Source organism: Chrysemys picta, chromosome 1 (genome assembly GCF_011386835.1).
Source record: "Chrysemys picta bellii isolate R12L10 chromosome 1, ASM1138683v2, whole genome shotgun sequence".
Classification (NCBI taxonomy): Eukaryota; Metazoa; Chordata; order Testudines; family Emydidae; genus Chrysemys; species Chrysemys picta.
The window spans coordinates 125,546,914-125,567,935 of record NC_088791.1 but is presented as its reverse complement, the minus strand read 5'-3'; the positions used below and the strand labels follow the sequence as shown (position 1 = coordinate 125,567,935).

At 40.8% G+C, this 21,022-nt stretch overlaps 1 protein-coding gene across 5 annotated transcripts in view; it reads left to right on the top strand.

Moving 5' to 3' along the window:
* Window positions 1-405: 405 nt before the first annotated feature.
* The window catches only part of SHISAL1 (shisa like 1), a 314,851-nt gene continuing 294,234 nt past the window's right edge, over window positions 406-21,022 (top strand). For 2 of the 5 annotated variants that reach the window (XM_065583708.1, XM_065583677.1), the window contains exon 1: window positions 20,320-20,584. The gene's annotated coding sequence lies outside the window, so the exon portion shown is untranslated. Of the gene's footprint in view, window positions 718-20,319; window positions 20,585-21,022 lie in introns of those variants that run through there. The other 3 variants (XM_065583684.1, XM_065583733.1, XM_065583731.1) reach the window with 3 other exon arrangements.

The following is a 21,022-nucleotide window of genomic DNA, read 5'->3' as shown; positions in this document are numbered from 1 at the left end:
TGTGCAAAGTGACTCCCAAGGACAGCAACTAACCCTTCCCCCAAGCAAACAAACAAACAAACAAACAAGGAACTCTGCCAACCTAGATTTTCACTTCAAATAGTTCCCTTCCATCTTCTAAAGAAAAAGTGTAACCATACCAAGCAGCTAGCAATTACTCTGGTGAGCTTGCTGAAAGGTATAAAGAACTTTGGTCTCCAAAGTAGGCTTTAGTCCTTGTTCTTCAAATAACTATTTCTATCACAGTTGCTGTGCCAGAGCTCTTCCTATCCTGTCAGACAGTGTTAGACAAATGAATCTTGTAGCTTCAGCTTCCTGATTATCCACCTGTGTACCTTTCAATTAGTGCCAGCTGCATTTACCTCTGCCCTCACCAAGTGACTGTTTGCTTTGTAAATGTTGTCTCTGAGTTACTCTGAAAGGAAGGAAGTTACTGCTTTTTTCTCTCAGACAAACAAGCTCTGGTTTTAGAGAGAAAATGCCAAAGTACATAACTTAATGTTCTCTTTTCACTTGGATATGTTGAGTGGCTTTCTCAGGAAAAAAACTTCCTAATCAGCCCGAAGCCTCTATTGTTTCCTAAGGTTGTCTAATAGGCTAAAGAGTACAAGTGGAAAAGAAAACAGAAGGGGGAAGATGTTTGATCTCTATTCTGAGTTCAAGAGCACAAAGCCAGAATGCTGCAGCAATTAGAAGGAGAAAGAGAAGGAATGACAGGTAAGTTCCACTTCTCTTAGCCGACATCATGTTTACACACACATCCACTGCACCCCCCAAAAGATTCTGAGAGCAAAAATAAGAGAACTTCTATCAGGGTTCTAAAGGTGGAGAAAGAATGGGGTTCCTACTTCCAGGCAACTCATCAGTCTGAGAATATTAACTGGCAGTAATGTTGATTCATCTGTAATTACTGCTAGCAATAAACAGGTGGAGTCTGGCTGTATCCAGATATACCCTGTAGATAGTGGTTTTAAAACAGTAATAATGAAACATTAGTCAAAATATTTGATCCAACTGAACCTTTAATGAAATAGTCAAATGTTATATCTAATTCAGTAATGGATGCATAGGACCTATTTCTACATGGGAATATTAGCTAGCTGTGATATTTACAAATAGCTTGGAAAATGTGCTGTAGGGAACAAAGCAGGAGGATGGATTTTTGATGACTTGGTAGAGCACTTCCATTTATAATGTCTATGATTCTATAACCCAGCTCTGTAAAACTGCATTTCTCTTTTTGGAAGTTTTGTTCTCTTTGATTTATTACCTCTGGGTCGATATTGTATTTGATCGATGTATGTGACACCCCCCCGTCTCCCCAAAACAAGAGATCCTGAGCAGGGATAGAACCAAGACCATTCAGCACCAAAAGCACAGGCTCTTTAGCTCAAATTAGGTAGGCCTATGTTTGCGGCTGCAAGGTCAATTCCCAGTGAAGTCAATGGGAGCTTTGCTATTGACTTCACCGTGCACAGGATCAGGCTCTGGCTGCTGAATGAAAAATGTTCAGTCCAAGATTGGGCCTGTTGCACCAATTGTAAAACAGTGGCCCCAAAAGGGATTTCAATTCTCTATAGACCGTGCACACCCCCCCGCTATCAGGAGAAGCTTTATCCTGTCTCCATGAAAATGCAGGAACAAATCACTTGCCTCAGTGGATACATCTACACCGCGATAAAAAAAATCTGTGGCACAAAGTCTCAGAGTCTCAGCTCTGGGGCTAAAAATTGCATTTAAGACATTCGGGCTTGGGATGGAGCCAGGGCTCTTAGACCCTTTCCTACCCCCCGGGTCTCAGAGTCTGGGCTATAGCCCAAGGCCAAATGTCTACACTTCAATTTTATAGCTCCCCACATACTGAGCCCTACAAGCCCCAGTCAGGTGAGCCAGGCCAGCCGCAGCTACGTCGGGGGTCTTTTATCACAGTGTAGACGTACCCAGTGAGTCAGTAGAAACCACAACACTTTCCCAGCAGGATCAAAGCCTGCTAACTGGGTGGGGTATTTCACATATTGTCATCATGCTGCAGTATTGGAAAGGGGAATCAAGACATTCCACACAGCTGAGGTTGGTCGAGAAGAAAGTATGGTGGTATTTGAGAAATAGTTTGTAATTCTGTAAGTAAAAACTGTACTGAAATGCATAGACATGGTGGGGGGAGGGTGCAGAGGGATGATGGTTGCCAGGGTGACGTCAGCCTTTGCATTTCCTGACTTTTGAGTGCTTCATGGGCATTTTTAGTGTAGTTCTTTGTTTTTTATAATAGATAAAAAGAGAGAATTAAATCATACTTTCTCCCAGTGCAAGGCTAACTTTAATGTAGCTAGTGATGTTCTAAGATGTACATACCTATTGTACAGAGAATTAACCCAGTGGAACAGTTCAGCGTGCTTAGAAGTGTTTTAATTCATAACAGTAAGTAAACTTGGGACTCTATTTATTCAGAAAGGCTCACAGCCTTTCAAGTCAGGACAGCCAGCAAACATTGCAGGCAGTCACAGACCCTGGTGCTCTATATGTCAGCAGGAATAATGAGAATTCAGTACAGGGAAATGTGTGGTGTATTTATTTGACTGATTTATTCAGTGACTTATAGTGTATCCACTGCTAAGACATCTGGGAATGTAACAGATTAAAAATAGATCCGTTTGTAAATCAGAAAGATGAGGAGGAAATTAAGAAAACAGACAGGGAAAGAATGACGGTGCATGTATTCAGCAAAACCTTGCCCAATAAGATAAGTCTTGCTCCGTGCTCTGAAGGCTAACACAATCATACTCTGACAGAAAACATCACCCTCCAGTCATTAGTGTGTATCTAATGTAAGAAAAAGTGCCTATATGCACAGTCCTTAGTCACTAGGTAGGCATTTTATTTGTGCCTATATGTTTGCATATATGAGAGAGAGAGAAGTGGTCTAAAGAAGTGCAATTCCAAACCACCAAGAACTTTTTATGGATTGAAACCAACACCAGACAGATTGAAGGATGGTGCAATCATAATGTGTTTCTGCCAACCTCCTCTAAGCTGGCGTGCTGTTTCATTTTGCACTAAGGGCCTGAACCAAGGCTCATTCAAGTCATTGTAAAGTCAGATGAAGCTACCAAGTGTTGTCCCAAGAAGAGTTATGTGCATTAGCCCACCTAGGGCTGACACAAGTATCATTAGCTTCATTGATGTGGCTAGGTCAATGACAGGGCACAATATCTTAACTACAGATGAAACCAAGTAACACAAACCATTGCTATTATCTGGGAGTGCCAAACAGTTGGTCAGGAAAAATCAATATACTTCTAGATCGTGAGAGGGAAAGCTGAGCCTAAAGCATTGATCTCTTTTGGAAAGTGTGGATATACTTTATCAATCTCCTTCAGTTCCACTGGTTGCTTCACCCCTCCAGTCAGCATCTTATTTGGACTTACGCTTAGCCAGTGTGTTTCCCCACCTATGTTTGTTTCAGCTAAGCCAGAGTAAAATGTGTACTGGTTTAAAGGGAAAAAAGTAGGTCAGATAATAGAGACTAGAGGATGACTTATGAGAAAAGAACTTGCAAGCTTAATTTGTATAGTCAAAAAAGTGGAGTTTTGTGGTTTTTATTTTATTGATCTTATTGGTTATGAAATACAGTCAAATAACACTACAATAAAAAGCAATAGTGCAAAGTAAGGAGAAATGTTTGTTTACAGTAGACCTTAGTGGTCAGACAAGAAGTAATTTGCAGCTTAAATAGTACTTTTGATACAAGATACAAGCTTTCTCATTAAAAGTACAAGAAGAGAGGAGAAAAAGTCACTGAGCAAAATGATGGTACAATCATTACATGTGTTTGAGGAAAGATTAGATAAGTACAAAAAATGAAAGGAACACATAATACCAATAATAAATGCCTTGTTAGAAGAATCCTCCATGGAACAAAAAATGACTCTGAGCATTATTTCAGATGAGTGATCATGCTGAAAGTCCTCCTATATTTCATCTTCATGCACCAAACTTTGCATTAGCAGGAATTAGTTGAAATTCCCCTAGTGCCCTAATGGCAAAAAGAAGAGACTGAAGGAAGTGACTTATTGCAAAGTCAATGTAAATTTGGAATATATAACCAGGAGCCTTGAAATGCTTAAAATTTGGATTTCCCTATTCAGATTTTTTTGCCCTAAATAAATTGTATACATTAATAGCTTGTGTAAATCTACTGTTCAACATTTAAATATAAATATCTGCTGCTAATCTGAACTCTTAATGCAAATGTAATACTTTACTTTAGTGCTTGCATAAAATAGGGCACTCAAACAAGGCAACACCCTGAATCACCCTTTAAAAAAGAATAAACTTCTAATTATATGTTTCCCAACCAAAAGTGTGAGCAGATTTATTTTCTTTACATATGGGGAAGTGGACAATTTAAAAGTGGGTTAAAATGTCAGGTGAAGGTTGAGAGGGATGTTTCTTTTATCTGAGCTAGTTTGCCCCTCTGCCAAAATTTAGGGATAAACTAAACTGTAAGCCCATTGGGGTAGGGACTGTCATTTTATTATGTGTTTGTCCGGTGTCTAGCACAATGGAAGTCCATGACTAGGGGTCATAGGTGCTGTGGTAATACAAATAATAATAATTCTTAACTTGGTGCAGCTAGCTTTAAAAATGGAAAGTGTCATTTTTAGTCAAATCATCATTTTGATTAAAAAAACTTTGAAAAATCAAATTTCAGAAAACATTGACCACCTCTACTAGACAGGGCCAGCTCCAGGCACCAGCAAAGGAAGCAGGTGCCTGGGGCGGCCAATAGAAAGGGCCAATAGAAAGGGCAATAACTCCGTCCGTTATTGGAGCGGCACGTCCGGGTCTGCAGGGGCAATTCAGCAGAGGGTCCCTCAGTCCCTCTCTTCCTCTTCGACGGCATTTCAGCAACTCAATCGCTCCGCTTCAGTCTTCGGCGGCAATTCAGCAGCAGCTCAATCAGGTTTTCCTTTTTTTTTTTTCGCCGCTTGGGGCAGCAAAAAAGCTGGAGCCAGCCCTGCTCCTAGATCTTCTGGAAATTTCCTTGGGCACACATGAGTGTGTACATACTGTCTGTATAGGAACTTGCATGGGGGTGCTTTTAAGTGTTTTAAATTATCAGAAAAAATATATTACACACTGTTTCTTTTCAGTTTAGAAGACTAAAAAGTGTCCAGGCATAAGCTCTGAATGCCCTACCAGTTATTGAAATTAGTATTTGTTTTTGTAGTTTTAAATTGGCTTACCCCTTCTATCCAGCAGTAGTTCTAAATACAAGTAATACATCCCAAACTTCTGGCCAATTTTTCAATTTCCCTTACCTCTCGTCAAAGGCCAGGCAAAACAAATGGGTCCTGCAGCAGCATATCTGGAAAGTTAACAAACCTAGGCCTTTTCAGACCAGTGAGATTTGTATGTATATGTTTTTCTGTGCAACCTGTTAAATGGCTCAGGTCAAGTGCAACTTTTGTAAATGGTGTAATGCATCTTAAAGTTAATATCAGCTTAACAAATATACCATTAAATAATTCAGAACTGTGGTACCTGTATACCTGGCTAAAACATTCAGCAGCGTACGTATGAATATGAAATAAAGAAAATTGACCTGAAGTCAGGGTACTGGCTAGATGCTTAGAGACTAGAAAAAAAGAACATCCCTTCCCAATTGATCTTGATTGTTTGTTTGACAGATGAAACTGACAATAGCAGCGTACACAACACACTTAATCCAGCTTTTCCAAAATCCTTTGATAAAGTTCTACTTTATATGGCAAGTTGTTACTACAGCCATCATTGGCAATGATGCAGGCAAGAACACAACTGTGAATGAAATGTATCTGTCTAAAACCTAGAAAATAGAATAACAGGAGTACTTGTGGCACCTTAGAGACTAACAAATTTATTAGAGCATAAGCTTTCGTGGACTACAGCCCACTTCTTCGGATGCATATAGAATGGAACATATATTGAGGAGATATATATACACACATACAGAGAGCATGAACAGGTGGGAGTTGTCTTACCAACTCTGAGAGGCCAATTAATTAAGAGAAAAAAAACTTTTGAAGTGATAAGCCCAGGCTAGCTTGATTATCACTTCAAAAGTTTTTTTTCTCTTAATTAATTGGCCTCTCAGAGTTGGTAAGACAACTCCCACCTGTTTATGCTCTCTGTATGTGTGTATATATATCTCCTCAATATATGTTCCATTCTATATGCATCCGAAGAAGTGGGCTGTAGTCCACGAAAGCTTATGCTCTAATAAATTTGTTAGTCTCTAAGGTGCCACAAGTACTCCTGTTCTTCTTTTTGCGGATACAGACTAACACGGCTGTTACTCTGAAACCAGAAAATAGAATATTTGTGAGCAAAGCTGGTCCACACTGGACAGAAGTATAGAGTGTATGTAACCCACACACCTCCTTGGTGTGCTGTTCTGTCCCACATAGTAGCACTGAGACCACTGAGAGAGAAGAATGAGTCTGCTCTACAGCCTTAACTAACAGGCAGTTGGCTTTTAGTTTATGCCATAGAGGCTCATGCACTCAGCTCTAGAGGTCCCCGGTTTGATCCCGACAACCGGTGTCTGTCAGTGTTACATGTAGTCCTGTAGGCAAGTTATTAGACCTTGATTGGTTCTTAGTTATAGAAATATTATAGCTGGAGAAATCCCAGACAAGTGTAGTTAATGTTGGTAAGGGGTAATCAGTTGTTTAAAGCTCTGTTAGGATTAGGTGGCTCTCAACAGCCATAACCCCCAAACAACTGTACCCTATCACAAGAGCCACATTTATCTCACATACAGATTATTTCACAGTTGGTTTTTTGTTTTTCCAAATTATATACCTCACAAATGCAGAATCTTGGAACATAGGTGATGTCAAATTTAAAACACCATAAGAAAATTAGTCAAGGTAAACGTAGGCTTCCTTTTTTTACTGTTGTCCCTTATCCTGGGTCTGTGTCAGACTTTTTTAATAGCCAGATTCTCATATTCAGGCTTTGCCAGGTGATAGCTCTGACACTGAGCATTCAGGATGGTCATCTGTATTTGTGGCAAACCACACATTTTAAATATAGCAGGATTCAATTTCAGTATCTTGAAAGGGCGTTGGAATAATAGGCTGTTTCAGAGAACAGGAAAACACTGATAGTATGGGGAAATATTTTTATGCTAGAATATTGGTATGTATACTATAGTGGGAACTTCCAGATATTGTAACATAAAAGGCTAATGAATACACTGCAGTGGCCTAGGAACAAAGGCACTGGGGCTATGTAGCTTTCACAGGTTGTTAATTGGGCAGCTGGTGAACATAAATTAGGAGCAGGCACATAGGGTGTGTTATGGGCATTACAGTATAGGAAGGAACTGAGCTCTACAGCTAAAATGAAGACGCATTGAACTTCATTTAACTGCTCTGCAATCTTTGTTGCAAAGAACAGCTTCTAACTCAGTCAAGCTTAGCACAGCTCCTACTGGCTTGACTAGCGGGTAGCTTCCTTCTGGGACACTTGACAGGGCTGACGCCTTCAGGCCATCAGGCTCCCAGTTCAGGTCTTGCCTTTAGTAATGTGCAGGAACTATACAAGTGAGGTTTACAGTGAGATGGCAAGCCCTGCTTCTAATTGGCTATCTTTTTCTAGTGTCTGGCCTCCAGCTGTCAGACATAATGGACATTCAGCAAGCTTTGTGAAATCACTGCTAGATTGTGCATTGCTCTAATCATACACAGTGAATGTTTCCATGGCCTTCTGGGTCAAATGTTTGCCAGCTAATCTGATTTACATTGAAAATGATTGCTTTCCAAGGATCATATTCTATGTAACTCTGTATGACAGAGTTTTAACATGAGCTGCTGTACTGCCACTTAATGGTGTCATAAAAATGAACGTGTCAAGTGATGCACTGTGTCCCTGTTGCAATAGCATTATATAAAATCCTAACATGTCAACCTGAAGGAAAAGCTTAGGAACATTTCAAAATGTTTAGAATCTTTTTTCTTTTTTTACATGTATTGAGCTCTCTCCTGTTTGCCACCTGTCGACACGCACTTGAATTGGAAATGCTGCCATACTAATGCCGTTCTTGGATTTTAAGCTGTCATTGGTGCCACCTTCCCATTGAATCTTAATGTCATCATGTCATCCAAATTAGCCATATTAACAGCCTGTATTTTGTGATAGAAGTTGCTAATATGTGCTTCAGATAACTATAGTGTGTCTGACACTTCCCTAAAAGTAGTAAGGTCTTGTTACTACTTTTAGGGAAGTGTCAGACACACTATAGTTATCTGAAGCACATATTAGCAACTTTTAGATATTCAGCATGTACGTCAAGTATAGCAAAGTATGAAGGATATGATTGTCTGATAATTAACCAAAAATGTCCCTATATAACATGTATCCAAACTATACTGAAAATATGAACAGGGTGGTAGGTGGGAAGGAGTATAATTTTGTGGTTAAGGCACAGGATGGGAATGGGGAGACCTGAAGTTTTGTTCTTGCCTGTCACAAACTTGTGGTATCACCTTGTGCAGGTCACTTATGTGTCTGTGACTCCTTTATCCCCATCTTAGAGATAGGGAAATAATAATTGCCATGTTTATCTCACAAGAGGGTTGTGAGGCTTAATTCATTAGCGTTTGTAAGGCGTTTTCATATCTCAGAAGGCACTGTATGAATGCAAAATATTAGCTTCTGTCCCCTTTCATAAATATCATGTGTTACTGAAAAACGGACATAAACAACTTGCCCTCTTATACTTGCATATTGATGGATTTGCACAGCTGAAATGAGATGCACACAGAAATGCAACAAACTTTAGTGTGTGCCTCTTTGGAAATTTGAGCCTGTGAAAGGAACAAAGGAAAATTCTTTGGACCAAATTCTGCTCTTATTTATCCTAGTAAGAGCTAGTCCAGATTCAGTCAATGCTAAGAGAGTTGCCTCATATTTACACTGGTGTAACTAGAAGGCGAATTAAGCCAATTAAGTGGATCTTCCTTTGTCCAATCTTTCCAAATTCTGGGAACATACATCTGAGAGGAGGGAGATGAAGAAAGCTGCATCTACCCTACTACCACTGAAAATGTGCTTCTATAACTGCAAGTAAGGCACGAGCCACCTTTGTTGCTTCCACAGAGAACTCTAATGCAGCCAGCCATGGGAACAGGTTATACGTATAGCTGTAAGGCTGCAGCTTCTCTCCCTGTTCCTGCAACACTCAATTCAGCTGCGAAAGCGCATACATCCTAACTCAAGAAAGTGAGCGATGGACACTCTCAGAACTTCATGTAGCCTTTTGGTCAAGTGTGGGATGTGGAGGAGGTGGACAATCGGCAAGGTGCTGCCAGCGCAAAAGGAACCAGAAATAATCTTAAAAGAAAGAGAACAATAAATGAAAAAAATATTAGATGGACAGAAAAGGACAGGGGGAAATGGAGAGAGAAAAATAGTGATGGAAATAACTAATGCCAGGGTATGAGGCATGGGGGCACAGGATAGTGGGAGAGAGTGCCATGCATTGGCAATTCCATCCCATGAGGAGTCTCAACGAAAGATCAGCCAATGGCCTCGTGGGACAGCGTTCAAAGGACACACCTGCTTTAAGAAAGTGACCTTGGGTATTCATCAAATTGGGAGAGGCCGGGTCTGATTCCTAGTATAGACTAGCATCACATAACTGGGAAAAAGTGAATGAATGGTGGAAGAAAGGACAGGAAATGCTACATGTTAGTATAGAATTCCATATTGTGTGACATTGTCGACTGGCTGTCATGGACAGTGGTGAAATTAACACTTTCTCATGGCAGTGGGACTCTGTGCCACATATGTTGAGTGCTTAGATATCAATTATCTTAAGAAATACCTTTTAGATAGAAGAAGAATGGGAGAGCTAGCACCAAAGGCGACCAGCAGAGTAGTGTCAAAATAAACCCTTTATTATGACCAGGCACTACGTATAGAAATCAGGTAACAAGCTCCCTATTATCCTGTGTAGCTTCAGCCTATGACTGCCCTGTCCTTGGCTGCTTTGTTTCTGCCAATTTTGCCAACCTCAAAGCTTGAGTTTTCATCACAGCACGTGAAAAGTAGTCCAAAACTCATGCAGGTTGGCAACGCGGTGGAAACATCTGGGCTTCAGGCCCCAATATCACAGAGAAGGAGTTGAAGCCAGGGGCTGCTGCTGCTCAACCTCTGACCATCACTCTGCTTGATCTCCACAAAGATGTCTCTCTGGATCTTGCCAAAGTTGGCTGCTGCCATCCCCTCATGGGGCAGCCCGGGGTCCAAGATACCATCAGCCAGGCACAGGGGAGCAGGGAGGTCCCAGGGCATTGTCAATAGTTCTGTGGAGAGGGTAGAAAAGGCGCTGACGGGATACAACAGGCGCTAGGAGTTGCTGCGTCTGTGCACTCTACAAAGACGATGTGCTGGTAGCTGCTGCTGCTTACTCACACATACTTTATACTCTCCCCCGCCTTCCCATGGGCTGCCTCCCCACCCAATTGGATACGTCCTCTGGCCAATAGGAAGCCATGCTTTACCGTTACCAATGCTGCATGGCTTCTGCTAGCTGTGAGAAGTGGATTTGGTTCATCTGCACATGTGTCTTGGTGGCAGCTCATTCAAGAGGGCACCAGGTGGCAGCAAAGAGACAGGGGCCATCTGAATCATGAAAATTTCACCACAAGATACTTTTTGTAACCCCAAAAGTCATCTGTCACCAATTCCCCCCTTTTTTTTTTTTTGGTCATTGAGGCCTTTTAACACTAGCCCAATTGGTGAAAAATCAGTGAGATTGGCATTGCTGGCTTCTGCCCCCAGGCTGTCCCAGAAAACCAAAGACTAGAGGAAGTATGGCATCTCTACATTTCCTGGAGGACTTACTCTATAGCACACAAAACAGCTGGGTGGTGCACAGCTGTAATGCTATCATCCTGCAACTCTGTACACTGCTACATGTAGGGTGTTGATAGTAATTAGTTGTGGGGTTGATATCATGTGCTAAATTTGTAAACCATCCAAACCATCTACAGCCAAAATGCTTCTGAAATAAATGTAGTCAAACTTTACTAATTCTGGGTCACTGAGAATGAAAATGATGCTTAAAATTGTTGATTGGCTCTAGTTTTCAAGATATGCTATTGGGTCAGTATATACGACCCTTGACTTGGGAATGGTGGAGGATAAGTGAGTTATAAAGGGAAGGGATCTCAATTTAAACCAGAAATGACTAAAATACATCTTTGACTGGATCTATGAATAAATCTATGACTGGGTTTGGACAGTACTTGCTTTTTAGGCAAAACGATGAATGATGCAATCTGAAGCTGGTATTGCGTCATACATGATATGAATTGCATCATGTTATTCCTAGAAGTCATGGATGATGCAATCATAACAAAGCTTACATCACTCTGCTGAACAAATTGCCCTATATCAGCTCTAGAAATCATACAGTGTCATGCTCTTTTATTTGTCAGTGTTTGATTTTGCAAAGGGACACATTTCTGTTTAGCCAAAGTGAGCAGAGATGCCTCGTATTTGTGTGAACAGTGCAGATAACTTCTGCTATGTTTGTGGTGAAGTGACTTTTGCATCACAAAAGCGCAGTATAACCACTATGGTTAAGAAAGCTTATCACCTTTCTTTTGGCTGCAAAATTGGAGATCAGGACAAGAGGTGGGCCCCACACATATGCTGCAACACTTCTGCAACAAATCTTCGCCAGTGATTGAACAGGAAAAGGAAATCTATGCCTTTTGCAGTGCCAATGATTTGGAGAGAGCCAACAGATCATACCAGCAATTGTTACTTCTGCATGGTGCCTCCAGTTGGGAAAGGTGTGTCAAAGAAGAAAAAGTGGACTGTGCATTATCCAAACATTCCATCAGCTATACTCCCAGTACCCCACGGAGAAGGACTACCGGTTCCTGATGCACCAGAATCATTCTCACTTGAGTCAGACGAGGAAGAGGAAGAGGATGAAACTTCTGGTCCTGAACCATCAATGTCACAGGACCCACATTTTCTCCCATCCTCCTCGTCTGAAGCACACCTCATAACACAAGGTGAACTGAATGACCTTGTCAGGGATTTGGAACTACCCAAGAGTAAGGCAGAGCTGTTGGGCTCCAGACTACAGCAGTGGAATCTCCTGGCAGGTGATGTTAGGGTTTCCATGTTCTGTGACCGTCAAAAGGATCTCGTCCCATTCTTCTTCATGGAAGGTGATCTTGTACCCTGCAACAACATCGAAGGTGTGATGGCAGCCCTCAACGTTCACGATCCAGATGAGTGGAGACTGTTCATGGATTCATCGAAGACGAGTCTTAAAGCTGTTTTACTGCATAATGGCAATGTTTTGCCATCAATTCCAGTTGGTCATGCAGTCCATATGAAGGAAACCTATGACAACATGAAACAACTTTTGAGGTGTATAAACTATGACCAACATCAGTGGCAGCTTTGTGGCGATTTGAAGGTTGTTGCTCTCTTGCTTGGTCTGCAGACTGGATACACAAAGTACTGCTGTTTTCTCTGCGAATGGGAGAGTCGTGCAAGAGATTACCACTACATCAAGAAAGATTCGCCACTCCGACAGTCATTGGAGCCTGGGAGGAAAAGTGTTCAGCATCCACCATTTGTTGAATCAAGGAAGATTTTGTTACACATCAAGCTGGGTCTGATGAAGAACTTTGTCAAGACCATTGACAAAACACAAGCAGCTTTCAAGTACCTCCGTGGAAAATTTCCAAGATTAAGTGACGCTAAGATAAAGGAAGGTGTCTTTGTTGGTCCTCAGATTTGTGAACTTCTTCGAGATGATGCATTTGACCATGCACTGCGTGGCAAGGAAAAGACAGCATGGAAAGCCTTCCAGTTAGTTGCAATAAATTTTCTCGGAAACAACAAGTAAGACAACTACAGGTTGTTGGTGGAAAACCTCCTCAAGGCATACAAAAGCCTTGATTGCAACATGTCACTAAAGATACATTTTTTGCACTCTCATCTAGATTTTTTTTCCACCGAACTGCGGAGCAGTGAGCGACGAGCACGGCGAGCAATTTCACCAGGACATTGCAACAATGGAGAAACGCTATCAGGGCAAATGGAGCCCATCAATGCTTGCAGACTATTGCTGGACAGTGACAAGAGATGCTCCATTTAATGAATACAAGAGACAAGCCAAGAAGCGCCGAGTAGACACTGAATAGGACTAAACTATGTACATAATAGTTTTTTGCCTTTTGTTTCATAATAAATTTTATTTATATAACCCTTTTGCTGATTTTTAAAGTGTTACATAAACAGGACAGGTGAAATATTATCATGTAAAGCAACCATAAACACATGAAAAGACCTAGGTTTACAATTTCTGATTAAAACTCTATCTATATTGTGTAGATAGACATAAAATGTAAAAACTTAAATATCTTAGAAACAGTAGCCAATCAGTTGTTTTAATTGTCATTTTTGAATTCAGCACATCAAAATACATAATAAATATCATATTTTTTCTCTGAAGCAGACGACTTCTCAAAAATTGTAGACCAGTGTTATTTGCTCAAATAGCAAGACCAACTGAGCCTTGTTTTCATACAGGCTGGACAAAAGCTGTCTGGCTAAAGGTTTCTTTGAGTACTTTGATCCTGCTCTAGGTTACGTTAACCTAGTCAGCTCCTGATTTACAGAGTTCTTTGAAATGTAAGTGATTAAATATATAGGAATAACATATTAAAACAGATAATACTCCACTGATATATGTACTTTGACAGAAAATTATGCTTAGAGGAAAGGCATATTGTTTCTATTTTCAGAGAAGGAGGTATTTTGTCTTATAGTTCTACTAAAGAAAGCATCTTAGTCCTATATGGCACTGAGGCAATTTTTCACATTTGTAAGTTTCCTTTATGTGCTCAGAGGAGGCTGCTCGGAATGAAATGCATTTAAAAATTCATATTGTCTGTGAATTTACACTCACTCTAGCACCACTGCAGAGGAAATACTCTATTCTTTGACCATGTGGAAACCCTTCTACCTTTTTGTTAAACAGAGAGCCAAATTCAGACCTGGAGTAAATGGGAGGAACTTCATTAACATTGGTGGAGTTACACCTCCTTACACTGGATCTGGATTTGGATCACAAAGGTCTAGACTCCCACTGGTCATGTTGTTAATTATTCCTCTTCTACTATCTCCAGTAGACTCCCAACTGAAATCAGAGGCCCATTTGTGTCAGATACCTATAAACAAATAGTAAGAGAGATCCCTGAAAAGCTCTGAAAAGCTCGCACTCCAAATAGTCAAGACAGATAGGACAGAGCAGATAATATCCCTGTGGAGAAAGGGGATGGAATCCCTTTTTTATGGAAGGGAAACTGGGACACAGAAAAATGAAGTGCCTTCCAGAAGGGCTCACAGGAAGTCTGTAAATGATCTAGAAAATGAACCCAGATCTCCTGAGATCCAACCCAGTGCCTTAATCATAAAACCATTCTTCGAATGTGAGGAGAACACACCTTTAAGAATTCAGATGTTTGATGTCACATTTAATAATAGCAGATTGCCATGTTATCTTCAACACTAAATGTATATTCTCACCAGGGGAGTGTGGTTTGTCACTTCCAGTTGCCATTGTTTCCAGTGAAAATTAAACCAGGCATTACTCCTGGCTGACGCACAATGATGTGCAAAATCTCAGGAATAAATATGGGTCAATGCTTTAATAATTTAGAGAGAGGAAATTGGAAGAAGGGGTAATATCTTATCTAAATATTTGAGAACCATCATAAAGGGTTTGAATAGAGGGTCTGAAATTTGTTTTGTCTAGAAATGGAAATGCTTTCTCATCTGGTGCACACATCCTTAGAAACAAACCATGGAAGATAAATTGAGGGGAAATCCTGAGGTAGGTGCTGTTGTTTCACTCCCATGTTGAAAATGAATAGCACGCAACTACTTTCCAGTTTGAACAGAGCCTGCAGGATCTACTGTCAGGAGTAATGACTGTGGAAAAGCTGTAAATCCATTTTTCTCTGAAATGACTTCCAAGACCTTTTCTTTAAAAAGGACAATATATAATGTCCAGCTGCTCGTGCCATCCATAAAAAGTGAGACTCCTTCCCACCCACCTGCCATAAAACTGACCTCTCTCTGACCTCTGAGGAAAAGAATTACTCTAGCATATAATGTTCATTGGGAACCCACAGAGACAGTATCTAATCAAGCTGTAAACATCCCTTGTAATAAATTGTGGCATTGGAGGTTAAACATTTTTGCAGAAAGATAGTTGATATTCTTTCTTCAGTAATAACTGTGAATAATTCCTTTATAGTTGGAAGATGACAGGTTGCACTTGACAGCACATTAGTCAGCATGAGTATTCCCTTTCTTTAATACGACAGATCCACCGTTTACAATCATCTATCTAATGCAACCCAGCATAATCAAACTGCCTCCTTAGACTCTTGCTTCCTTTTCTGGGTATGGGCCAAGACGCGGAGCAGTGTTTTTAAAAAACCAAGCCAGGAATAACAATGTAGTCTTCTGTTATGGATAGGCAGAGACTGAAATGCACAATACATCTAGGAACTTGGCCTAGGTTGCACTTCAGGTGCAAGCCATGTTTGCTGTATGAAAAAAATTACTCTGTTGGAGTAAATTGTAGTCCGTGTAAACAGATCCATTGCTTTTTTTTTTTTTTTTTTTTTTTTAAGACCAGAAATCTAATCTGACCTCCTGTGTAACACAAGCCATAGAATTTGATCTGGTAATTCATTAATCAAGCCATCAAGATCAAGAACCTATGGCTGAACTACAGAATATCTTTTAGAAAGACATCCAGTGTCAATGTAAAGATTCCAGGTGATGGAAAATTTACTACATCCTCCAGTAAGCTGTCCCAGTGACTAGTTATCAAAAGGCTCTAATCAGGAGCAAGCCACCATTATGCTGGGTGTGCCCCAAATCAGATGGAGAAGCAATCCCTCCACTGGAAAGTTTCCAGTCAAAAGGGGGAGAAGAATAGAGTGTTAATATACATGAACATGGTCATGATTGACAGTTTTGATAGTAGTTTTGCTGGTGCTTTTTAACTGTGGAGAGGGTAGCAGTAGGGTGAGGAGTTATGGCAGAAGCATTGGATTTTGGAAAAGGAAGAAAGGACAAGAGAGACAGTCAGTTTGCCACCTATCTAGCCATGGTCACTGGCAGCAATTTATAGGCTTCATGGCAAAGGTGAGCCATGAGTATTAACTTATCAGATCTGAGTGTTCTTCCCAAAGGGTAAAGGAGAAAACCTACTGAAACGAAAAGGGGAAAATTAAAATGGTTTGCTAATTAAATTAGGGAGATGTACACATCGGAGTTCTATGTGATGTGATCCACCACTCTGTTTGGGAGAACATCTTTCCAGTGACTTGCATCTGCATGTGATAGAAACATAGTGAGAGAGACTTTTAAATATGTCACCCCTTTTCTTCAGGCAATAAATTGACCCGCCAATGTGAGCATTGTGACAAGTATAACTTGTTCTGATTGAGCCAATGGAGGGGTCTGAATCCAGGACCTTTAATACAAAAAGCATTAGTCTCTACGGCCCAAACTGAATGATAGTCTCTTCACTGCAAGCAGTGGCAGGCTGATAAACCTGGAGACAAAGACCCCCCGCACTGTTGTAACATGAGTTACATATAACTACAGTCTTATATGCAGATGACACAGGCCCTTTTATTTTATTTTATTCAATGGAGATATCCTATTTCTTAGAACTGGAAGGGACCTTGAAAGGTCATCAAGTCCAGCCCCCTGCCTTCACTAGCAGGACCAAGTACTGATTTTGCCCCAGATCCCCAAGTGGCCCCCTCAAGGATTGAACTCACAACCCTGGGTTTAGCAGGCCAATGCTCAAACCACTGAGCTATCCCTCCCCCCTTTATATATCTCCCTGTATTGGATCGATGTTCTGTACCCACCCTTAAGGATCAGATTCACTACTGCATTACCCCACTGTTATCCCCTTTTAATTTTATTGAAACTAATCGTTACATCTACTAAAAGAAACTCGAGTAACACAGTGGTGAATCAGGCCTTTGATATTTTAAATAAAAACAAACAAAAACTACTAACATCGTATGGAGGAAGAGAAGAACATGGTGGTGATGGAGATATCATTATACACACTGGGTGGCAAGCAGAGTGTCAGTCATTAGATTTTAATGTACCTATGTAATCTGATATACATCTGCTCCATTCTCTCTCAGGGCTTGTCTTCACTACCCGCCTGGATTGGCGGGTAGAAATCGATCTCTCGGGGATCGATTTATCGCATCTCATCGGGACGTGATAATCGATCCCCGAATTGACGCGCGTACTCCACCAGCTAGGTAGAAGTAAGCGCCGTCGATGGGGGAGCCGTGGAGGTCGATTTGCCGCCGTCCTCACAGCGGGGTAAGTCGGATCAGATACGTCTAATTCAGCTATGCTATTCCCATAGCTGAATTTGCGTATCTGAAATCGATCCGCCCCCATAGTGTAGACGTAGCCTTAGGAAAGAGCCGATTGTCTACTGGCGCTAAGAATTTGCCTTCTGACATAGATAGTTTAGTGGTTTAAGTCAGAGCAACTACTCTTCCTTTCCTCCCTTTTAGCTTCAGTCACTAATCAGCATGCTAACCTATCCCATAAATGAGTGGCAGACTGTTTGGGCTGGAATTAGACAGGTATCTGCAGTACCGCCCACTGTATATTCTTTAGTTTTTATGAGCTCCACCACCACCCACAATCTGGGTCTTTAACAGCTCTAACAGTGTAGGGACAAAAAGAGCGACAGATTCTGTGCTGTTGTTATAAGTGGGATGGCCACAGAAATTAGTGAATTACCAGCATTGTGGCTGTCTTGATAACCTCCATTTTTCAGCCTGGATGGGTTTTGTTTGAATGACATGGGTGTGTTCATTTGATATGGGCCCTCCATTAAGATTTGAGTTTCAGAGCCTGCTTGCCGCCTCATTTAGCCGCAGACAGATTCAGAAATACTTCCCACACACACACACACCAGCAGCCCAACTGTGGCATCCTTAATATATACAGTATCACAAAAAGGCTTCATGTATTCATTTAGGCTTGGAATAGCAAGCAGATTTTAAGGCAGTATTTCAAGTCACTGAGAAAGTGGTTTGGTGGCTTGAAAAGGGAACCAAGTTTCTACGTGGGGTGGCATGCTGCACACGAAAGCAGAATGGACAGAGTGAGAATCTGAGCAGGCATTCCCTGGCTATGGAGTTGTGGGGAGAGAAGAGCGGAACTGGAGGAACAGAGTAAGCAGACAGAGGAATGGAGTGAATAGGAATGGAGGCAAATGTTGCTGCTGGATTTAATTTTTCTGCTAAGTATTGAACAACTTCAGGGTTGGAAACTTGATTGGAAAATCGTTCCGCATTCATACATCTAAGCTGCTGTATTGCCTCTAAATGGGAAGGAAATACACAATCTCCCAAGCCTCCCATTCAAAAACCAGACTGCCCCCCCAGTGAGTAAGAGCTGTTTTATGGAAGGGAAAGTTTTATAGGCATTGTTTGAGCAGCAGCATGGGCAATGAGGTGCATGGTAGCAAGGGCCCTAAGGTAAAAGGGGATGAAAATGATTGACTTAATTATAGCCCAAGATTGATCCAAGGTTTACTCTGGCACAGAGTCTCCGTGGTAACAGTTACACACAGGAGATAAGTGGCAGCAACCAGCCCTTCATCCAGTGGCCTGAAGGTTGCTGTCAATGGCAGCCACGAAGAGGAACTATTGAGTAGGGAAACACCCTGCCACCGCAGCTGCCAGCAAGGTTCCTGTGGATCTGATTAAAACTGCCTTCCTCTGGCAGCACCTCTGAGGGAGGGTGGTGGTGGAAGCCCTGCATGCCTCAAAGAATGGAGTATTCCTCTTCTTCCTACTGCACAACAGCTCTGGCTGGTTTCAGAATCTGGCTGATTCACCTCTCACTGATCTTGGTTTTATAAAGGTGTAACACTTTCTTTTTAAAAAAGGCCAGAAGAGGCTATTATGGACATCCGACCAGCTACATAACACAGATCGTAGAATGAATGTCATTAATTCCCGCATCTAGTCCAAAACTTCTACTTGAGATATAGCATATATTTTAGAAAGACATTCAGTGTTGATTTAAAGACTTCAAATTGATGGCGAATCTACCAGGGCTTTAAGTAAAGTTGTTCCAATCGTTAATTTTACTCACTGCACTTAAAAAAAAAATCCTTCATATTTCTAGTCTGAATTTGTCTAGCTTCAACTTTCTGCCATTAGGTCTTATTAAGCCTTTGTTTGCTACATCAAAGAGTGGTCTACTATCAGAAAACTTCCCATAGCAGTACTTAGATCATGATTAATTACACTTATTTTCTTAAATCAATTGAGTAACTCCCAATGTGGGAGGAGAATTGGGTATCTGGCCCCACATCTTGTGTGCATCAGCATGTTTGAATCCAGACCAACCACTGGGGAGGTTGTGGGTTTTTTAAATACAGACAATCCCAGCTCATATTTCTTTGAAATGTGCTATGTATCTTAAATGTGAGTGTTCAGCATATCAAGTCTTTCATTAAGCATGTTTAGAGTTTATGCCTCAAATGCTCACTTGACTTACTTGCAAACTTCAGAGAAAACTCTTCTGTTTTTGGAATTCCCAGTTGGAGAAATCATAAAAATGTTCCTGAACCAGTGAGCTTTGACCCATGTCCTAGTTAAAAAGCAAACAAGCAACTCTGTTGCCATCAACACTGGCTTATAAAATTGCATGTAGTATAGAATCCTCCAATTGCTGTGAAATGAACTACAGGTTGTATGCACCTGAAGAGACATCACTCTGCTTGCTATGTTTCATGGGTATAATTGCCTTTTCCACCCATTCTGCTGTGGTAAAATTGGCATTTCTACCTGCCCCTCTCATAAGAGACAGAAAGTGAGAGAAGCAAAAGGAGCACGAAACTCCCCATGCTTATACCCTCTCCCCCAAATATCACTAGAAAGAATTCACAACTGGGCTCAGAGATGTGTGAAGAAAAATGATAGGCTGAAATTCTGAATGTTAAAATCTTCAGAAATCTCTCCTATAATTCCTGTGTTGTAAAGGGTCATGTGCTAAATATAAACCTTTCTAGGCAACCCAAGAAGAAAAACAGTCAGAGAGCTCATGGTTAGAAAAAGCTGTGATCTGATACTCTGATGGCAGATTACAAAGTGCTGGGTATCATAAATTAAACCTGCATTGTTTTTAACACCCAAACTGCTTTGAATTGAGGCAGGTGGCTTTAGATAACATTTCATCTTCTACTATTGGTGTGGGGGGAGGAGGAATAGCCCTCTTTATTTCATTTGGAATGTGTTACAAAATTGGCATCCAGGGGAATCAGCTCTCAAGTGAAGAGATTCTCTCCCTCATTCAGAGCTGCAGCTGATCTGAATGTACACAGAGCATGGATTAAGTTGATCAATAGGCTGTCACTTTGAAATCCATTGTTATTTCTCTTCAGCTCCATCTATGGTGACAACTGACTTGCTAACAGGTAATGTTATTTATACTACTTTTACCGCATCTGTACAATGAAATATCACTTTGGAAGGGAATTCATTTTGATTTAAAGGCACAGACATTCCTCACCTTTAAACAGTGGGCTACCCATTTTGCCTTTCAATGTGTTAATAGCCCTTTAAAATGTAATCTAGTTAATGTTGAATGCCAGAGGAAATCCTATTGATAGAATTTTGAAATCCACATTAAAACTAAATAGAACTCAAATGGTTATACTTCAAGAATTATTAATTTGTAGATTTTAAAAGCTCTCCTATGTTTTAATATAGTCTCATATGTTTTAGAAACATGTCTGAAAGGTTCTAGTGTTAAATCAAGACACCTAGATTTTTTTATTTAAAGCAGTTCAGTAATGAATCTGGATTGCTCTCTCAGGAAACCATCTGCCTTTTCCCACAGGATAATGTGTCTC